Raw genomic sequence first — 21,103 nt, forward strand, 5'->3', positions numbered from 1 at the left:
TAAATCAAGTCATTTGTAGTACAACCTGTCCTCTTACAAACAAAATGCCGTCGCTTTTCATTCTTATGCACTGCCAAGGATCCTCCCCCCCCCCCCCCCCCTCCAAAAAAAAAAAAAAAAAAATTGTCATACTGTACTAGAAATAAAAGCAGCTTGTATAAGTGACATACTGTCCTGTCCTGTTTTATTCTGTTTTTGGTCCTCTGGCTTAATCTGTTAAGTTAGGAGATGACATTTTAAATTAACCGTTTTCTTGACATTTTCAAACCTTAAGAGGGTGGCCTGCATAGTAATCCTAATGTGGAACATAACAATGAATCTCTAATCTCTAGAAAAAAGATACCGAGTGTTTATATGTGTGTTGAGAGAGAGAGAGAGAGAGAGAGAGAGAGAGAGAGAGAGAGAGAGAGAGAGAGAGAGAGAGAGAGAGAGAGAGAGAGAGAGAGAGAGAGAGAGAGAGAGAGAGACATGCAGAGACAGAGACAGAGACAGACAGACAGACAGACAGACAGACAGACAGACAGACAGACAGACAGACAGACAGACAGAGACTGAGAGAGAGAAACACACACAGACAGTTTCATAAATATTCTCATTTTATAGCTATTTGCTTTCAGTGACAGAGGTTTTTGTTATAATAGTATTGGTGTCTAACACTCACAATCTCTTTAGAAATTAAAGTGTGGCTCCAATGGAGCCGAGTTTGTTGGTTTGAGGCCAAGCCACCACCACAGGGCAGTAAGTAAGCCGTTTACTTGGAGGAGGTGTACTTGGTGACGGCCTTAGTGCCCTCAGAGACGGCGTGCTTGGCCAGTTCTCCGGGCAACAGGAGCCTTACAGCCGTCTGGATCTCCCGACTGGTAATGGTGGAACGCTTGTTGTAGTGGGCCAGGCGAGAAGCCTCGGCGGCGATGCGCTCGAAGATGTCGTTCACGAACGAGTTCATGATCGACATGGCTTTGGAAGAGATACCAGTGTCGGGGTGGACCTGCTTCAGCACTTTGTAGATGTAGATGCTGTAGCTCTCCTTCCTCCTGCGCTTCTTTTTCTTATCGCCCTTGGCAATGGCCTTCTGGGCCTTTCCGGCCTTCTTGGCAGCCTTTCCAGATGCCTTGGGTGGCATGATGATGCTCGTGCTGGCTGGCGTTGCGATACAATAATGAACTTTTGCGCGAGTCGAGCTTTCCTTTTATATCCCGCTCGCGACTCAGCTCAGAGCGGGTCGCGTGGCGGAGCGCGCTGATTGGTCAGTGGCGGACTCCCTTGATCCTGAGCGGGGTATATAACACGAAGCTCGATCTGCGGGCCGGCATAAAACACCACAAACCCACAACAGCAGCAGCAATGTCAGGACGCGGCAAGGGAGGCAAAGTGAAGGGCAAGTCAAAGTCTCGCTCCAGCAGGGCCGGACTTCAGTTCCCCGTGGGCAGAATTCACCGTCTGCTGCGTAAAGGCAACTACGCCGAACGCGTCGGTGCTGGCGCTCCTGTCTACCTGGCAGCCGTCATGGAATACCTCGCTGCCGAAGTTCTGGAGCTCGCCGGTAACGCCGCACGTGACAACAAGAAGACCCGTATCATCCCACGTCACTTGCAGTTGGCCATCCGCAACGACGAAGAACTCAACAAACTTCTGTCTGGCGTAACCATTGCACAGGGAGGTGTTCTTCCAAACATTCAGGCAGTTCTTTTGCCAAAGAAGACAGAGAAGAAGTAAGCACTTCTGCCACCCACCACGACAAATACCATAACCAGGCTCCATCCGGAGCCACACACACTTTAATAGAGAGATTCAAGTAGACAATCAACTTTCAAACATTAATAATAACATTTATATTGATTTCATGTGAAATGTGTACATAACAAACAAACAAAACAAAATTATAGGGGATATTCAGCATCACTTGGAATATTAACCAATCATATAAATCCAATATATATTTTATATTTTACTTTAAGCGAGGAATTCATATTCTATCAATTTTTAATCATACAAATGAACAAAAGCAATTCTTCACTAGACGTAATGAATGAATAAATGATCAAGGTTTTAATGTGTTTCATGAATATATATATATATATATATATATATATATATATATATATATATATATATATATATATATATATATATATATATATATATATATATATAATATAATATAATATAATATATTATAATACTTGTGAACCAGAATATGTTTGAGCAGCAGCGATCGTGCCATTGGCCGAAGTGCAACAATTCAAATAATTTAAAGGGCCTGCTCGGGTATATAAGAGAGGCTGGGAGACTGGGGCCGGTGGTGGGTGATGGGTGATGAGTGATGGTGTGGTGTGGTGTGGTGTTGTTAAGAGTTGATTTACGGCCAGCCAGCCAGCTGCAGCCAAGGCAGGGCAGGGCAAGGCAAGGCAAGGCAAGGCAAGGCAATAACAGGACAGGACAGGCAAGGCAAGGCAAGGCAAGGCAAGGCAAGCAGGCGGGCGGGCGGGCGGGCGGGCGGGCGGGCGGGCGGGCAGCCAGCCAGCCAGCCAGCCACTCCCACTTTGTATTTATATGCATTCAATTTATATTCAAACATTATATATGTTAAGGGCCTAGTTTTAGTGTTTATTTTAAAAATGACAAACATCGAGTCGTTTTACCAGTCCTTTAGCGTTAACGGTGATGCATTTTAAAACTGAACAGAAATCACCTTTTCTGGATATATCAAATATCGAATCCGCTTAATGTGCCTACAATTCAATCATTCAAAAAATACATAATTTACATCATGCCTTTTCATAGAACAGACAATAAGATTTGAGACAATAAGAACTTTAGTTTTATAACTAAAGTTGCACAATTATACCAACTCTATGGTGGCTGGGTGGTAAGGTGTGTGGCTGGTGTTTTGGAAGTCGCGAGTTCAAACGACCCAATGGGAGTACTTTTTTTTTTTTTTATGCCATACAATCTTCCTAGTACTATTATGTAGGTGTGTGTGTGTGTGTTTTTATTCATTCTTTGGTTTTATAGATGACATACATATTGACTCCTTTTACCGGTCCTTAATTAGGCTCTGGGGAAGCAATGGTGGTGGTGGTGGTGCATTTAAAACTAAACCAAAAATCACCAGTTCTGGACGCGTCAAATATCATATCCGCTTAATGTGTCTACAACCTAATTACTTAAAACTACACTATTTAATTCATTCATATCATGTGCATATTGGTCATTATGCTCATACAACCGACATAACAATTTATTTTCATTATTAGAATCATACATTTCATCAAGTAATACAGATACAAAGAGATTTTCTTTCTGAGAAGACCGTTAGTATTGGCTGGCTGGCAGGCAGGCAGGCATTTGAGGGTTATTATTTCGCCTGTTGATTGGGGGGAGGGTTGATGTGTTAGGGGGTTTTCGGTTAGGTGTGGTGGTGGTGATTGGTGGTGATTGGTGGTGGTGGTGATTGGTGGTGAGTAGTGGTGGTGGTGGTGGTGGTGGTGGTGGTAGTGGTGGTAGTAGGTGGGAGGGGGGGGGGGGGGAAGGGGAATGATGGTCTGTGGATTCCTTCTCCGTACCCCCTTACATATAAGCAAAAACATGCCTTCCTGTGGGTATAGAAACATTAACACAAATTATATCAGTAACTGATATTGTAGCCTTTTAAACAGAAAAGATTTGTACATACAAATACTTTTAAATTATCATTTATTTGTGGAAATGGCATTTACGTCATTAAATTGATACCTCAGCATCAAGTGTCCTGCAGTGGTCCAGTGGTAAAGTGTATATAAGTGATGCGTATTCTTGGAGTTGCGAGTTCAAACCCGGATTAAGCTATATATATATATATATATATATAATATATATATATATATATATATATATATATATATATATATATATATATATATATATATATATATATATATATATATATATATATATATATATTTTGTTTTGTTTTGGTTGTTTGTTTTTGTATAAAGCCTCACACACTATATTAAGCGAGTTTGTTTTAAACATGACATACATATTAATTCATTTTACCAGGCCTTATTCCACACAACTCCGTGAATTTCCCGTGGAGCCAGCCAGCCAGCCAGCCAGCCAGCCAGCCATTCAAACAAAAACAAACGAAACAAAACAAAACAAAACAAAAAACATTATTGCCAACAGCATTTGGTGTTCCCAGGCGGTCACCCATCCAAGTACTAACCAAACCCAACGTTGCTTAACTTCGCTGATCGGACGAGAAGCGGTGTTCTCAACGTGGTATGGCCGTTGGCATGAGACTGCCTACACATTGTGGCTAATAACCAACTCTTTTTAGTCATCACGGCAGGATACGGACCTTCTTGTGGTGTCTTAATGGTAATTGTATCCTAACATATTTTTGTCTCCTTGGCATGGATATTTAACATCGTTTATTCAGTCTTGGGTTTATGTTCTTTCGCCATTTACAGACATTTTACATCTACCTACTTCCTCAGCCTACCCTGCCAATTTCTAATGAATTTGTGGATTTTCTTTTGTAATACATACATGTGTGTGCTCATCTGCTCTTCAGTTTTTATGATATTTGTCTCATCTGTCCTGCTTTATGATACTTTTACAAAGAACATGAACAAATGCTTCTATTTTAGAGAAGATATGGGATCCAGGTTTCGGAGCCGTAAAACCAACCGTCGTGATTGGTGGACGAGTTGCCAGGTTGCAGCTTCTGTACCGTGCCGGCACATAAATAGGTTCGGCTCAAGCGGCGGCAGCATCATTCCCCCGTGACTGTCTGAGCGTCTCTCATCACCTTGGTTATCTCATCATCATCATCATGGTAGAAGCAAAGCCTACCAAGAAGGCTGCGGCTGCTGCTGCTGTGGTGGCCACCACCAGGAAACCTCGCGTCCAGGTTGCTCACCCGAAAACTAGTCAAATGGTTCTAGCCGCGGTCGCAGCACTCAAAGACCGTAAGGGCTCGTCTCTACAAGCAATCAAGAAGTACGTTGTTGCCAACAACAAAGTCGAGGCTGCCAAGATCGCCATTTACATCCGAAGATTTCTCAAGAAAGCAGTGGCTGACGGCATTCTTGTTCAGACCAAGGGAAGTGGAGCTAGTGGATCATTCAAGCTGGCCGTAGCAGAGAAGAGGGCCGTTCTAACTCCCAAGAAAGCCACCACAACCAAGAAACCATCTACAGCAGCAAAGAAGGCCGTGGTAACTCCCAAGAAAGCCGCCACAAGCAACAAACCACCTACAGCCTTGAAAAAGAAGCAGCAGCAGCAGCAGCTTGTTGTTGGGAACAAAAAGCCCAAAATAAAGAGAGCTTCAAAATCTCCCAAACCACCCAAGGCAAAGAAAGCTGTCAAGAAAACAACAAAGGCAAAATAAACGACGACATGCAAGCAGCATGAATACACATGACAATAAACATCCAGGCCTCCCCCCTCAGTGGAGGGGCCTCATATGATTCCAAAAAGAGTTTAGTTTTGTAGACAAATAAATCATTACTTTTGGGGTAGATTTACTCTGTATATTATATATATATATATATATATATATATATATATATATATATATATATATATATATATATATATATATATATATATATATATATATATATATATATACACATATACATGGGTGAGGTGATATGGTACCAAAGTTTTGGGTGAGGTGATTGACATTTACACAAGATAAAACACGAACCAATGGGAATAAAAACATAAGAATGGAAGTAACTGCAGAAGGCCTATTGGCCCATAACACAAGCACTTCCTCTTGATGCTTCTATATTGGTTCGGAGTCTTGAAGCTATAATATATATATATATATATATATATATATATATATATATATATATATATATATATATATATATATATATATATATATATATATATATATATATATATATATATATATATATATGCACACAAAACTAAATAGTCTTGTTAGACAAATTGCCCCTATTAGAGGCAAGTTGACTAACAAGCCGAATGACTGCAATTGTTTTGAATTTGAGTTAAATCTAACATAGAAATGTAATCAAACCTAACCTAACCTATGCTAACCCAAGCTAAGCTAACCTAACCTAACCTAAGCTAACCCAAGCTAAGCTAAGCTAACCTAACCTAACCTAAGCTAAGCTAACCTAACCTAACCTAACCCAGCAATTCATGATCTTAATATAATACTGTTAATTGGATAAACCAATTTGGAAAGAAATGTTCGAAAATAACAAAATTAACTGTGCTTGTTAGGAAAATTGGGCCTTGCATACTTGTCCCAATAGTGTGGTTCTCGCTTTTAGGTACGACATAAACGTATACCTAAGTTGAGAGAGAAAAAGATTCGCACTCAAACATGCATATCGATTGCCAGTCCTGAATTCTGGGTAGATATTCGTGTCCTCCCTTTTCATTTACCATCATTTGGATACTATCAAAACAGCTCTGAGAAGGATAAAATGAATAAAACGGGTAGCTCACTCATGTAAAAAGGAAGAGTTGGGAAAGATCTCTCTCTCTCTCTCTCTCCCTCACCCCCCCCCCCCCCACCACCACCAATGATCCTGCTCTGCTAGTATATAACGGAACAAACCTTCCCCCCCCCCCCACCCCTCCCTCCCCAATCAGAGTCCCTTTAAGCATGCGAGGATAAAAAATAGATTTCATAAGACCCAATGTGCTAGCTGATATCAAAACAATTTATGTTATCGTCTATTAAGCCCTTCAGTAAAAAAGTATAGGGACCTAATTAGGTCCCGTTTTGAGGTGGTGGTGGGTGGAATCGATGGATTAGCCAAGCTCTTATCCGCCGAATCCGTAGAGGGTACGACCCTGGCGCTTCAGAGCGTACACCACGTCCATGGCAGTGACGGTCTTCCTCTTGGCGTGTTCCGTGTAGGTTACAGCATCACGGATGACGTTCTCGAGGAACACCTTCAGGACGCCACGGGTCTCTTCGTAGATGAGACCCGAAATACGCTTCACGCCGCCACGACGAGCTAAGCGACGAATAGCGGGCTTGGTGATGCCCTGGATGTTGTCACGTAGCACCTTACGATGACGCTTGGCGCCACCCTTTCCGAGTCCCTTGCCTCCCTTGCCGCGTCCAGTCATGGTGTTGAAGTTGTGTGAATAATAATAAAATTTCGGCACGATTTCCCCAGACTATATCCCGTCAAGCGGACGTACTTGTAGCATGGCAACTCCTAACTCCTGCCTGTCCTTACTTTATGCTTGTACTCGAGCAGAAACACGGCTTTCTCACAACGCTTTCAAAACTGCAGTTGCCTACTCGTCTGTTTCACGTCTCTGTGAAATGACTTTTGCACAAATCCAAAAAATAGAGCAAAATCAGCGATAATAGTGTTTGAGGTGAGCTGCCTGTTGGCTGCAGCCAGAGGAAGGAGGGGAGGGGCAACGGGGTGACGTAGGCGAGTCGAGCAGCCAATGGCGCTCGAGCAAGCGCCTCGAGACGGCGTATATAAGCAAAAATTTTTCGGCGCCGGCCATCACAAACCACAGTTGTTCACCATGGCTCGCACCAAGCAGACTGCTCGCAAGTCCACGGGAGGCAAGGCTCCTCGTAAGCAGCTGGCCACCAAGGCAGCACGCAAGTCTGCTCCTGCCACAGGGGGCGTGAAGAAGCCTCACCGTTACAGGCCCGGAACGGTCGCCCTGCGTGAGATCCGTCGTTACCAGAAGAGCACAGAGTTGCTCATCAGGAAACTTCCCTTCCAGCGTCTGGTGCGCGAGATTGCCCAGGACTTCAAGACCGATCTTCGCTTCCAGTCGTCTGCCGTCATGGCTTTACAGGAGGCATCCGAGGCTTACCTGGTCGGTCTCTTCGAGGACACTAACCTCTGTGCCATCCACGCCAAGCGTGTCACCATCATGCCAAAGGACATTCAGCTTGCTCGCCGTATCCGTGGAGAGCGTGCATAAGCTAAAACGACCACCCTAGTATACACCAAACTCGGCCCTTCTCAGGGCCAAAATATCCTTCTAAGGAGATTTCAGACATTCCTAGCATCAGTCATATGAATTAACCTTCATCTATACATATAATAAATAAATAAATACAATAATTTAGGTGTCATACATACACTGTACACGTGATATCAATAAATCAAGTCATTTGTAGTACAACCTGTCCTCTTACAAACAAAATGCCGTCGCTTTTCATTCTTATGCACTGCCAAGGATCCTCCCCCCCCCCCCCCCCTCCAAAAAAAAAAAAAAAAAATTGTCATACTGTACTAGAAATAAAAGCAGCTTGTATAAGTGACATACTGTCCTGTCCTGTTTTATTCTGTTTTTGGTCCTCTGGCTTAATCTGTTAAGTTAGGAGATGACATTTTAAATTAACCGTTTTCTTGACATTTTCAAACCTTAAGAGGGTGGCCTGCATAGTAATCCTAATGTGGAACATAACAATGAATCTCTAATCTCTAGAAAAAAGATACCGAGTGTTTATATGTGTGTTGAGAGAGAGAGAGAGAGAGAGAGAGAGAGAGAGAGAGAGAGAGAGAGAGAGAGAGAGAGAGAGAGAGAGAGAGAGAGAGAGAGAGAGAGAGAGAGAGAGAGAGACATGCAGAGACAGAGACAGAGACAGACAGACAGACAGACAGACAGACAGACAGACAGACAGACAGACAGACAGACAGACAGAGACTGAGAGAGAGAAACACACACAGACAGTTTCATAAATATTCTCATTTTATAGCTATTTGCTTTCAGTGACAGAGGTTTTTGTTATAATAGTATTGGTGTCTAACACTCACAATCTCTTTAGAAATTAAAGTGTGGCTCCAATGGAGCCGAGTTTGTTGGTTTGAGGCCAAGCCACCACCACAGGGCAGTAAGTAAGCCGTTTACTTGGAGGAGGTGTACTTGGTGACGGCCTTAGTGCCCTCAGAGACGGCGTGCTTGGCCAGTTCTCCGGGCAACAGGAGCCTTACAGCCGTCTGGATCTCCCGACTGGTAATGGTGGAACGCTTGTTGTAGTGGGCCAGGCGAGAAGCCTCGGCGGCGATGCGCTCGAAGATGTCGTTCACGAACGAGTTCATGATCGACATGGCTTTGGAAGAGATACCAGTGTCGGGGTGGACCTGCTTCAGCACTTTGTAGATGTAGATGCTGTAGCTCTCCTTCCTCCTGCGCTTCTTTTTCTTATCGCCCTTGGCAATGGCCTTCTGGGCCTTTCCGGCCTTCTTGGCAGCCTTTCCAGATGCCTTGGGTGGCATGATGATGCTCGTGCTGGCTGGCGTTGCGATACAATAATGAACTTTTGCGCGAGTCGAGCTTTCCTTTTATATCCCGCTCGCGACTCAGCTCAGAGCGGGTCGCGTGGCGGAGCGCGCTGATTGGTCAGTGGCGGACTCCCTTGATCCTGAGCGGGGTATATAACACGAAGCTCGATCTGCGGGCCGGCATAAAACACCACAAACCCACAACAGCAGCAGCAATGTCAGGACGCGGCAAGGGAGGCAAAGTGAAGGGCAAGTCAAAGTCTCGCTCCAGCAGGGCCGGACTTCAGTTCCCCGTGGGCAGAATTCACCGTCTGCTGCGTAAAGGCAACTACGCCGAACGCGTCGGTGCTGGCGCTCCTGTCTACCTGGCAGCCGTCATGGAATACCTCGCTGCCGAAGTTCTGGAGCTCGCCGGTAACGCCGCACGTGACAACAAGAAGACCCGTATCATCCCACGTCACTTGCAGTTGGCCATCCGCAACGACGAAGAACTCAACAAACTTCTGTCTGGCGTAACCATTGCACAGGGAGGTGTTCTTCCAAACATTCAGGCAGTTCTTTTGCCAAAGAAGACAGAGAAGAAGTAAGCACTTCTGCCACCCACCACGACAAATACCATAACCAGGCTCCATCCGGAGCCACACACACTTTAATAGAGAGATTCAAGTAGACAATCAACTTTCAAACATTAATAATAACATTTATATTGATTTCATGTGAAATGTGTACATAACAAACAAACAAAACAAAATTATAGGGGATATTCAGCATCACTTGGAATATTAACCAATCATATAAATCCAATATATATTTTATATTTTACTTTAAGCGAGGAATTCATATTCTATCAATTTTTAATCATACAAATGAACAAAAGCAATTCTTCACTAGACGTAATGAATGAATAAATGATCAAGGTTTTAATGTGTTTCATGAATATATATATATATATATATATATATATATATATATATATATATATATATATATATATATATATATATATATATATATATATATATATATAATATAATATAATATAATATATTATAATACTTGTGAACCAGAATATGTTTGAGCAGCAGCGATCGTGCCATTGGCCGAAGTGCAACAATTCAAATAATTTAAAGGGCCTGCTCGGGTATATAAGAGAGGCTGGGAGACTGGGGCCGGTGGTGGGTGATGGGTGATGAGTGATGGTGTGGTGTGGTGTGGTGTTGTTAAGAGTTGATTTACGGCCAGCCAGCCAGCTGCAGCCAAGGCAGGGCAGGGCAAGGCAAGGCAAGGCAAGGCAAGGCAATAACAGGACAGGACAGGCAAGGCAAGGCAAGGCAAGGCAAGGCAAGCAGGCGGGCGGGCGGGCGGGCGGGCGGGCGGGCGGGCGGGCAGCCAGCCAGCCAGCCAGCCACTCCCACTTTGTATTTATATGCATTCAATTTATATTCAAACATTATATATGTTAAGGGCCTAGTTTTAGTGTTTATTTTAAAAATGACAAACATCGAGTCGTTTTACCAGTCCTTTAGCGTTAACGGTGATGCATTTTAAAACTGAACAGAAATCACCTTTTCTGGATATATCAAATATCGAATCCGCTTAATGTGCCTACAATTCAATCATTCAAAAAATACATAATTTACATCATGCCTTTTCATAGAACAGACAATAAGATTTGAGACAATAAGAACTTTAGTTTTATAACTAAAGTTGCACAATTATACCAACTCTATGGTGGCTGGGTGGTAAGGTGTGTGGCTGGTGTTTTGGAAGTCGCGAGTTCAAACGACCCAATGGGAGTACTTTTTTTTTTTTTATGCCATACAATCTTCCTAGTACTATTATGTAGGTGTGTGTGTGTGTGTTTTTATTCATTCTTTGGTTTTATAGATGACATACATATTGACTCCTTTTACCGGTCCTTAATTAGGCTCTGGGGAAGCAATGGTGGTGGTGGTGGTGCATTTAAAACTAAACCAAAAATCACCAGTTCTGGACGCGTCAAATATCATATCCGCTTAATGTGTCTACAACCTAATTACTTAAAACTACACTATTTAATTCATTCATATCATGTGCATATTGGTCATTATGCTCATACAACCGACATAACAATTTATTTTCATTATTAGAATCATACATTTCATCAAGTAATACAGATACAAAGAGATTTTCTTTCTGAGAAGACCGTTAGTATTGGCTGGCTGGCAGGCAGGCAGGCATTTGAGGGTTATTATTTCGCCTGTTGATTGGGGGGAGGGTTGATGTGTTAGGGGGTTTTCGGTTAGGTGTGGTGGTGGTGATTGGTGGTGATTGGTGGTGGTGGTGATTGGTGGTGAGTAGTGGTGGTGGTGGTGGTGGTGGTGGTGGTAGTGGTGGTAGTAGGTGGGAGGGGGGGGGGGGGAAGGGGAATGATGGTCTGTGGATTCCTTCTCCGTACCCCCTTACATATAAGCAAAAACATGCCTTCCTGTGGGTATAGAAACATTAACACAAATTATATCAGTAACTGATATTGTAGCCTTTTAAACAGAAAAGATTTGTACATACAAATACTTTTAAATTATCATTTATTTGTGGAAATGGCATTTACGTCATTAAATTGATACCTCAGCATCAAGTGTCCTGCAGTGGTCCAGTGGTAAAGTGTATATAAGTGATGCGTATTCTTGGAGTTGCGAGTTCAAACCCGGATTAAGCTATATATATATATATATATATATAATATATATATATATATATATATATATATATATATATATATATATATATATATATATATATATATATATATATATATATATATATATATATATTTTGTTTTGTTTTGGTTGTTTGTTTTTGTATAAAGCCTCACACACTATATTAAGCGAGTTTGTTTTAAACATGACATACATATTAATTCATTTTACCAGGCCTTATTCCACACAACTCCGTGAATTTCCCGTGGAGCCAGCCAGCCAGCCAGCCAGCCAGCCAGCCATTCAAACAAAAACAAACGAAACAAAACAAAACAAAACAAAAAACATTATTGCCAACAGCATTTGGTGTTCCCAGGCGGTCACCCATCCAAGTACTAACCAAACCCAACGTTGCTTAACTTCGCTGATCGGACGAGAAGCGGTGTTCTCAACGTGGTATGGCCGTTGGCATGAGACTGCCTACACATTGTGGCTAATAACCAACTCTTTTTAGTCATCACGGCAGGATACGGACCTTCTTGTGGTGTCTTAATGGTAATTGTATCCTAACATATTTTTGTCTCCTTGGCATGGATATTTAACATCGTTTATTCAGTCTTGGGTTTATGTTCTTTCGCCATTTACAGACATTTTACATCTACCTACTTCCTCAGCCTACCCTGCCAATTTCTAATGAATTTGTGGATTTTCTTTTGTAATACATACATGTGTGTGCTCATCTGCTCTTCAGTTTTTATGATATTTGTCTCATCTGTCCTGCTTTATGATACTTTTACAAAGAACATGAACAAATGCTTCTATTTTAGAGAAGATATGGGATCCAGGTTTCGGAGCCGTAAAACCAACCGTCGTGATTGGTGGACGAGTTGCCAGGTTGCAGCTTCTGTACCGTGCCGGCACATAAATAGGTTCGGCTCAAGCGGCGGCAGCATCATTCCCCCGTGACTGTCTGAGCGTCTCTCATCACCTTGGTTATCTCATCATCATCATCATGGTAGAAGCAAAGCCTACCAAGAAGGCTGCGGCTGCTGCTGCTGTGGTGGCCACCACCAGGAAACCTCGCGTCCAGGTTGCTCACCCGAAAACTAGTCAAATGGTTCTAGCCGCGGTCGCAGCACTCAAAGACCGTAAGGGCTCGTCTCTACAAGCAATCAAGAAGTACGTTGTTGCCAACAACAAAGTCGAGGCTGCCAAGATCGCCATTTACATCCGAAGATTTCTCAAGAAAGCAGTGGCTGACGGCATTCTTGTTCAGACCAAGGGAAGTGGAGCTAGTGGATCATTCAAGCTGGCCGTAGCAGAGAAGAGGGCCGTTCTAACTCCCAAGAAAGCCACCACAACCAAGAAACCATCTACAGCAGCAAAGAAGGCCGTGGTAACTCCCAAGAAAGCCGCCACAAGCAACAAACCACCTACAGCCTTGAAAAAGAAGCAGCAGCAGCAGCAGCTTGTTGTTGGGAACAAAAAGCCCAAAATAAAGAGAGCTTCAAAATCTCCCAAACCACCCAAGGCAAAGAAAGCTGTCAAGAAAACAACAAAGGCAAAATAAACGACGACATGCAAGCAGCATGAATACACATGACAATAAACATCCAGGCCTCCCCCCTCAGTGGAGGGGCCTCATATGATTCCAAAAAGAGTTTAGTTTTGTAGACAAATAAATCATTACTTTTGGGGTAGATTTACTCTGTATATTATATATATATATATATATATATATATATATATATATATATATATATATATATATATATATATATATATATATATATATATATATATATATATATATATATACACATATACATGGGTGAGGTGATATGGTACCAAAGTTTTGGGTGAGGTGATTGACATTTACACAAGATAAAACACGAACCAATGGGAATAAAAACATAAGAATGGAAGTAACTGCAGAAGGCCTATTGGCCCATAACACAAGCACTTCCTCTTGATGCTTCTATATTGGTTCGGAGTCTTGAAGCTATAATATATATATATATATATATATATATATATATATATATATATATATATATATATATATATATATATATATATATATATATATATATATATATATATATATATATATATATATATGCACACAAAACTAAATAGTCTTGTTAGACAAATTGCCCCTATTAGAGGCAAGTTGACTAACAAGCCGAATGACTGCAATTGTTTTGAATTTGAGTTAAATCTAACATAGAAATGTAATCAAACCTAACCTAACCTATGCTAACCCAAGCTAAGCTAACCTAACCTAACCTAAGCTAACCCAAGCTAAGCTAAGCTAACCTAACCTAACCTAAGCTAAGCTAACCTAACCTAACCTAACCCAGCAATTCATGATCTTAATATAATACTGTTAATTGGATAAACCAATTTGGAAAGAAATGTTCGAAAATAACAAAATTAACTGTGCTTGTTAGGAAAATTGGGCCTTGCATACTTGTCCCAATAGTGTGGTTCTCGCTTTTAGGTACGACATAAACGTATACCTAAGTTGAGAGAGAAAAAGATTCGCACTCAAACATGCATATCGATTGCCAGTCCTGAATTCTGGGTAGATATTCGTGTCCTCCCTTTTCATTTACCATCATTTGGATACTATCAAAACAGCTCTGAGAAGGATAAAATGAATAAAACGGGTAGCTCACTCATGTAAAAAGGAAGAGTTGGGAAAGATCTCTCTCTCTCTCTCTCTCCCTCACCCCCCCCCCCCCACCACCACCAATGATCCTGCTCTGCTAGTATATAACGGAACAAACCTTCCCCCCCCCCCCACCCCTCCCTCCCCAATCAGAGTCCCTTTAAGCATGCGAGGATAAAAAATAGATTTCATAAGACCCAATGTGCTAGCTGATATCAAAACAATTTATGTTATCGTCTATTAAGCCCTTCAGTAAAAAAGTATAGGGACCTAATTAGGTCCCGTTTTGAGGTGGTGGTGGGTGGAATCGATGGATTAGCCAAGCTCTTATCCGCCGAATCCGTAGAGGGTACGACCCTGGCGCTTCAGAGCGTACACCACGTCCATGGCAGTGACGGTCTTCCTCTTGGCGTGTTCCGTGTAGGTTACAGCATCACGGATGACGTTCTCGAGGAACACCTTCAGGACGCCACGGGTCTCTTCGTAGATGAGACCCGAAATACGCTTCACGCCGCCACGACGAGCTAAGCGACGAATAGCGGGCTTGGTGATGCCCTGGATGTTGTCACGTAGCACCTTACGATGACGCTTGGCGCCACCCTTTCCGAGTCCCTTGCCTCCCTTGCCGCGTCCAGTCATGGTGTTGAAGTTGTGTGAATAATAATAAAATTTCGGCACGATTTCCCCAGACTATATCCCGTCAAGCGGACGTACTTGTAGCATGGCAACTCCTAACTCCTGCCTGTCCTTACTTTATGCTTGTACTCGAGCAGAAACACGGCTTTCTCACAACGCTTTCAAAACTGCAGTTGCCTACTCGTCTGTTTCACGTCTCTGTGAAATGACTTTTGCACAAATCCAAAAAATAGAGCAAAATCAGCGATAATAGTGTTTGAGGTGAGCTGCCTGTTGGCTGCAGCCAGAGGAAGGAGGGGAGGGGCAACGGGGTGACGTAGGCGAGTCGAGCAGCCAATGGCGCTCGAGCAAGCGCCTCGAGACGGCGTATATAAGCAAAAATTTTTCGGCGCCGGCCATCACAAACCACAGTTGTTCACCATGGCTCGCACCAAGCAGACTGCTCGCAAGTCCACGGGAGGCAAGGCTCCTCGTAAGCAGCTGGCCACCAAGGCAGCACGCAAGTCTGCTCCTGCCACAGGGGGCGTGAAGAAGCCTCACCGTTACAGGCCCGGAACGGTCGCCCTGCGTGAGATCCGTCGTTACCAGAAGAGCACAGAGTTGCTCATCAGGAAACTTCCCTTCCAGCGTCTGGTGCGCGAGATTGCCCAGGACTTCAAGACCGATCTTCGCTTCCAGTCGTCTGCCGTCATGGCTTTACAGGAGGCATCCGAGGCTTACCTGGTCGGTCTCTTCGAGGACACTAACCTCTGTGCCATCCACGCCAAGCGTGTCACCATCATGCCAAAGGACATTCAGCTTGCTCGCCGTATCCGTGGAGAGCGTGCATAAGCTAAAACGACCACCCTAGTATACACCAAACTCGGCCCTTCTCAGGGCCAAAATATCCTTCTAAGGAGATTTCAGACATTCCTAGCATCAGTCATATGAATTAACCTTCATCTATACATATAATAAATAAATAAATACAATAATTTAGGTGTCATACATACACTGTACACGTGATATCAATAAATCAAGTCATTTGTAGTACAACCTGTCCTCTTACAAACAAAATGCCGTCGCTTTTCATTCTTATGCACTGCCAAGGATCCTCCCCCCCCCCCCCCCCTCCAAAAAAAAAAAAAAAAAAAATTGTCATACTGTACTAGAAATAAAAGCAGCTTGTATAAGTGACATACTGTCCTGTCCTGTTTTATTCTGTTTTTGGTCCTCTGGCTTAATCTGTTAAGTTAGGAGATGACATTTTAAATTAACCGTTTTCTTGACATTTTCAAACCTTAAGAGGGTGGCCTGCATAGTAATCCTAATGTGGAACATAACAATGAATCTCTAATCTCTAGAAAAAAGATACCGAGTGTTTATATGTGTGTTGAGAGAGAGAGAGAGAGAGAGAGAGAGAGAGAGAGAGAGAGAGAGAGAGAGAGAGAGAGAGAGAGAGAGAGAGAGAGAGAGAGAGAGAGAGAGAGAGAGACATGCAGAGACAGAGACAGAGACAGACAGACAGACAGACAGACAGACAGACAGACAGACAGACAGACAGACAGACAGACAGAGACTGAGAGAGAGAAACACACACAGACAGTTTCATAAATATTCTCATTTTATAGCTATTTGCTTTCAGTGACAGAGGTTTTTGTTATAATAGTATTGGTGTCTAACACTCACAATCTCTTTAGAAATTAAAGTGTGGCTCCAATGGAGCCGAGTTTGTTGGTTTGAGGCCAAGCCACCACCACAGGGCAGTAAGTAAGCCGTTTACTTGGAGGAGGTGTACTTGGTGACGGCCTTAGTGCCCTCAGAGACGGCGTGCTTGGCCAGTTCTCCGGGCAACAGGAGCCTTACAGCCGTCTGGATCTCCCGACTGGTAATGGTGGAACGCTTGTTGTAGTGGGCCAGGCGAGAAGCCTCGGCGGCGATGCGCTCGAAGATGTCGTTCACGAACGAGTTCATGATCGACATGGCTTTGGAAGAGATACCAGTGTCGGGGTGGACCTGCTTCAGCACTTTGTAGATGTAGATGCTGTAGCTCTCCTTCCTCCTGCGCTTCTTTTTCTTATCGCCCTTGGCAATGGCCTTCTGGGCCTTTCCGGCCTTCTTGGCAGCCTTTCCAGATGCCTTGGGTGGCATGATGATGCTCGTGCTGGCTGGCGTTGCGATACAATAATGAACTTTTGCGCGAGTCGAGCTTTCCTTTTATATCCCGCTCGCGACTCAGCTCAGAGCGGGTCGCGTGGCGGAGCGCGCTGATTGGTCAGTGGCGGACTCCCTTGATCCTGAGCGGGGTATATAACACGAAGCTCGATCTGCGGGCCGGCATAAAACACCACAAACCCACAACAGCAGCAGCAATGTCAGGACGCGGCAAGGGAGGCAAAGTGAAGGGCAAGTCAAAGTCTCGCTCCAGCAGGGCCGGACTTCAGTTCCCCGTGGGCAGAATTCACCGTCTGCTGCGTAAAGGCAACTACGCCGAACGCGTCGGTGCTGGCGCTCCTGTCTACCTGGCAGCCGTCATGGAATACCTCGCTGCCGAAGTTCTGGAGCTCGCCGGTAACGCCGCACGTGACAACAAGAAGACCCGTATCATCCCACGTCACTTGCAGTTGGCCATCCGCAACGACGAAGAACTCAACAAACTTCTGTCTGGCGTAACCATTGCACAGGGAGGTGTTCTTCCAAACATTCAGGCAGTTCTTTTGCCAAAGAAGACAGAGAAGAAGTAAGCACTTCTGCCACCCACCACGACAAATACCATAACCAGGCTCCATCCGGAGCCACACACACTTTAATAGAGAGATTCAAGTAGACAATCAACTTTCAAACATTAATAATAACATTTATATTGATTTCATGTGAAATGTGTACATAACAAACAAACAAAACAAAATTATAGGGGATATTCAGCATCACTTGGAATATTAACCAATCATATAAATCCAATATATATTTTATATTTTACTTTAAGCGAGGAATTCATATTCTATCAATTTTTAATCATACAAATGAACAAAAGCAATTCTTCACTAGACGTAATGAATGAATAAATGATCAAGGTTTTAATGTGTTTCATGAATATATATATATATATATATATATATATATATATATATATATATATATATATATATATATATATATATATATATATATATATAATATAATATAATATAATATATTATAATACTTGTGAACCAGAATATGTTTGAGCAGCAGCGATCGTGCCATTGGCCGAAGTGCAACAATTCAAATAATTTAAAGGGCCTGCTCGGGTATATAAGAGAGGCTGGGAGACTGGGGCCGGTGGTGGGTGATGGGTGATGAGTGATGGTGTGGTGTGGTGTGGTGTTGTTAAGAGTTGATTTACGGCCAGCCAGCCAGCTGCAGCCAAGGCAGGGCAGGGCAAGGCAAGGCAAGGCAAGGCAAGGCAATAACAGGACAGGACAGGCAAGGCAAGGCAAGGCAAGGCAAGGCAAGCAGGCGGGCGGGCGGGCGGGCGGGCGGGCGGGCGGGCGGGCAGCCAGCCAGCCAGCCAGCCACTCCCACTTTGTATTTATATGCATTCAATTTATATTCAAACATTATATATGTTAAGGGCCTAGTTTTAGTGTTTATTTTAAAAATGACAAACATCGAGTCGTTTTACCAGTCCTTTAGCGTTAACGGTGATGCATTTTAAAACTGAACAGAAATCACCTTTTCTGGATATATCAAATATCGAATCCGCTTAATGTGCCTACAATTCAATCATTCAAAAAATACATAATTTACATCATGCCTTTTCATAGAACAGACAATAAGATTTGAGACAATAAGAACTTTAGTTTTATAACTAAAGTTGCACAATTATACCAACTCTATGGTGGCTGGGTGGTAAGGTGTGTGGCTGGTGTTTTGGAAGTCGCGAGTTCAAACGACCCAATGGGAGTACTTTTTTTTTTTTTATGCCATACAATCTTCCTAGTACTATTATGTAGGTGTGTGTGTGTGTGTTTTTATTCATTCTTTGGTTTTATAGATGACATACATATTGACTCCTTTTACCGGTCCTTAATTAGGCTCTGGGGAAGCAATGGTGGTGGTGGTGGTGCATTTAAAACTAAACCAAAAATCACCAGTTCTGGACGCGTCAAATATCATATCCGCTTAATGTGTCTACAACCTAATTACTTAAAACTACACTATTTAATTCATTCATATCATGTGCATATTGGTCATTATGCTCATACAACCGACATAACAATTTATTTTCATTATTAGAATCATACATTTCATCAAGTAATACAGATACAAAGAGATTTTCTTTCTGAGAAGACCGTTAGTATTGGCTGGCTGGCAGGCAGGCAGGCATTTGAGGGTTATTATTTCGCCTGTTGATTGGGGGGAGGGTTGATGTGTTAGGGGGTTTTCGGTTAGGTGTGGTGGTGGTGATTGGTGGTGATTGGTGGTGGTGGTGATTGGTGGTGAGTAGTGGTGGTGGTGGTGGTGGTGGTGGTGGTAGTGGTGGTAGTAGGTGGGAGGGGGGGGGGGGGAAGGGGAATGATGGTCTGTGGATTCCTTCTCCGTACCCCCTTACATATAAGCAAAAACATGCCTTCCTGTGGGTATAGAAACATTAACACAAATTATATCAGTAACTGATATTGTAGCCTTTTAAACAGAAAAGATTTGTACATACAAATACTTTTAAATTATCATTTATTTGTGGAAATGGCATTTACGTCATTAAATTGATACCTCAGCATCAAGTGTCCTGCAGTGGTCCAGTGGTAAAGTGTATATAAGTGATGCGTATTCTTGGAGTTGCGAGTTCAAACCCGGATTAAGCTATATATATATATATATATATATATATATATATATATATATATATATATATATATATATATATATATATATATATATATATATATATATATATATATATATATATATATATATATTTTGTTTTGTTTTGGTTGTTTGTTTTTGTATAAAGCCTCACACACTATATTAAGCGAGTTTGTTTTAAACATGACATACATATTAATTCATTTTACCAGGCCTTATTCCACACAACTCCGTGAATTTCCCGTGGAGCCAGCCAGCCAGCCAGCCAGCCAGCCAGCCATTCAAACAAAAACAAACGAAACAAAACAAAACAAAACAAAAAACATTATTGCCAACAGCATTTGGTGTTCCCAGGCGGTCACCCATCCAAGTACTAACCAAACCCAACGTTGCTTAACTTCGCTGATCGGACGAGAAGCGGTGTTCTCAACGTGGTATGGCCGTTGGCATGAGACTGCCTACACATTGTGGCTAATAACCAACTCTTTTTAGTCATCACGGCAGGATACGGACCTTCTTGTGGTGTCTTAATGGTAATTGTATCCTAACATATTTTTGTCTCCTTGGCATGGATATTTAACATCGTTTATTCAGTCTTGGGTTTATGTTCTTTCGCCATTTACAGACATTTTACATCTACCTACTTCCTCAGCCTACCCTGCCAATTTCTAATGAATTTGTGGATTTTCTTTTGTAATACATACATGTGTGTGCTCATCTGCTCTTCAGTTTTTATGATATTTGTCTCATCTGTCCTGCTTTATGATACTTTTACAAAGAACATGAACAAATGCTTCTATTTTAGAGAAGATATGGGATCCAGGTTTCGGAGCCGTAAAACCAACCGTCGTGATTGGTGGACGAGTTGCCAGGTTGCAGCTTCTGTACCGTGCCGGCACATAAATAGGTTCGGCTCAAGCGGCGGCAGCATCATTCCCCCGTGACTGTCTGAGCGTCTCTCATCACCTTGGTTATCTCATCATCATCATCATGGTAGAAGCAAAGCCTACCAAGAAGGCTGCGGCTGCTGCTGCTGTGGT

General features: G+C 42.7%; 3 non-coding genes across 3 annotated transcripts; all 3 read right to left on the bottom strand.

The window, feature by feature from the left end:
- Positions 1-4,158: 4,158 nt before the first annotated feature.
- Positions 4,159-4,277, bottom strand: LOC138361321 (5S ribosomal RNA). The gene has a single exon (XR_011226914.1). It is a non-coding gene; the product is annotated as a 5S ribosomal RNA (ribosomal RNA).
- An 8,000-nt stretch (positions 4,278-12,277) lies between these two features.
- On the bottom strand, positions 12,278-12,396 carry LOC138361322 (5S ribosomal RNA). Its single transcript, XR_011226915.1, has one exon. It is a non-coding gene; the product is annotated as a 5S ribosomal RNA (ribosomal RNA).
- Positions 12,397-20,392: 7,996 nt separating this feature from the next.
- LOC138361323 (5S ribosomal RNA) lies at positions 20,393-20,511 on the bottom strand. The gene has a single exon (XR_011226916.1). It is a non-coding gene; the product is annotated as a 5S ribosomal RNA (ribosomal RNA).
- Positions 20,512-21,103: the final 592 nt, after the last annotated feature.

This window comes from Procambarus clarkii, unplaced genomic scaffold, assembly GCF_040958095.1.
Source record: "Procambarus clarkii isolate CNS0578487 unplaced genomic scaffold, FALCON_Pclarkii_2.0 HiC_scaffold_307, whole genome shotgun sequence".
Lineage (NCBI taxonomy): Eukaryota > Metazoa > Arthropoda > Malacostraca > Decapoda > Cambaridae > Procambarus > Procambarus clarkii.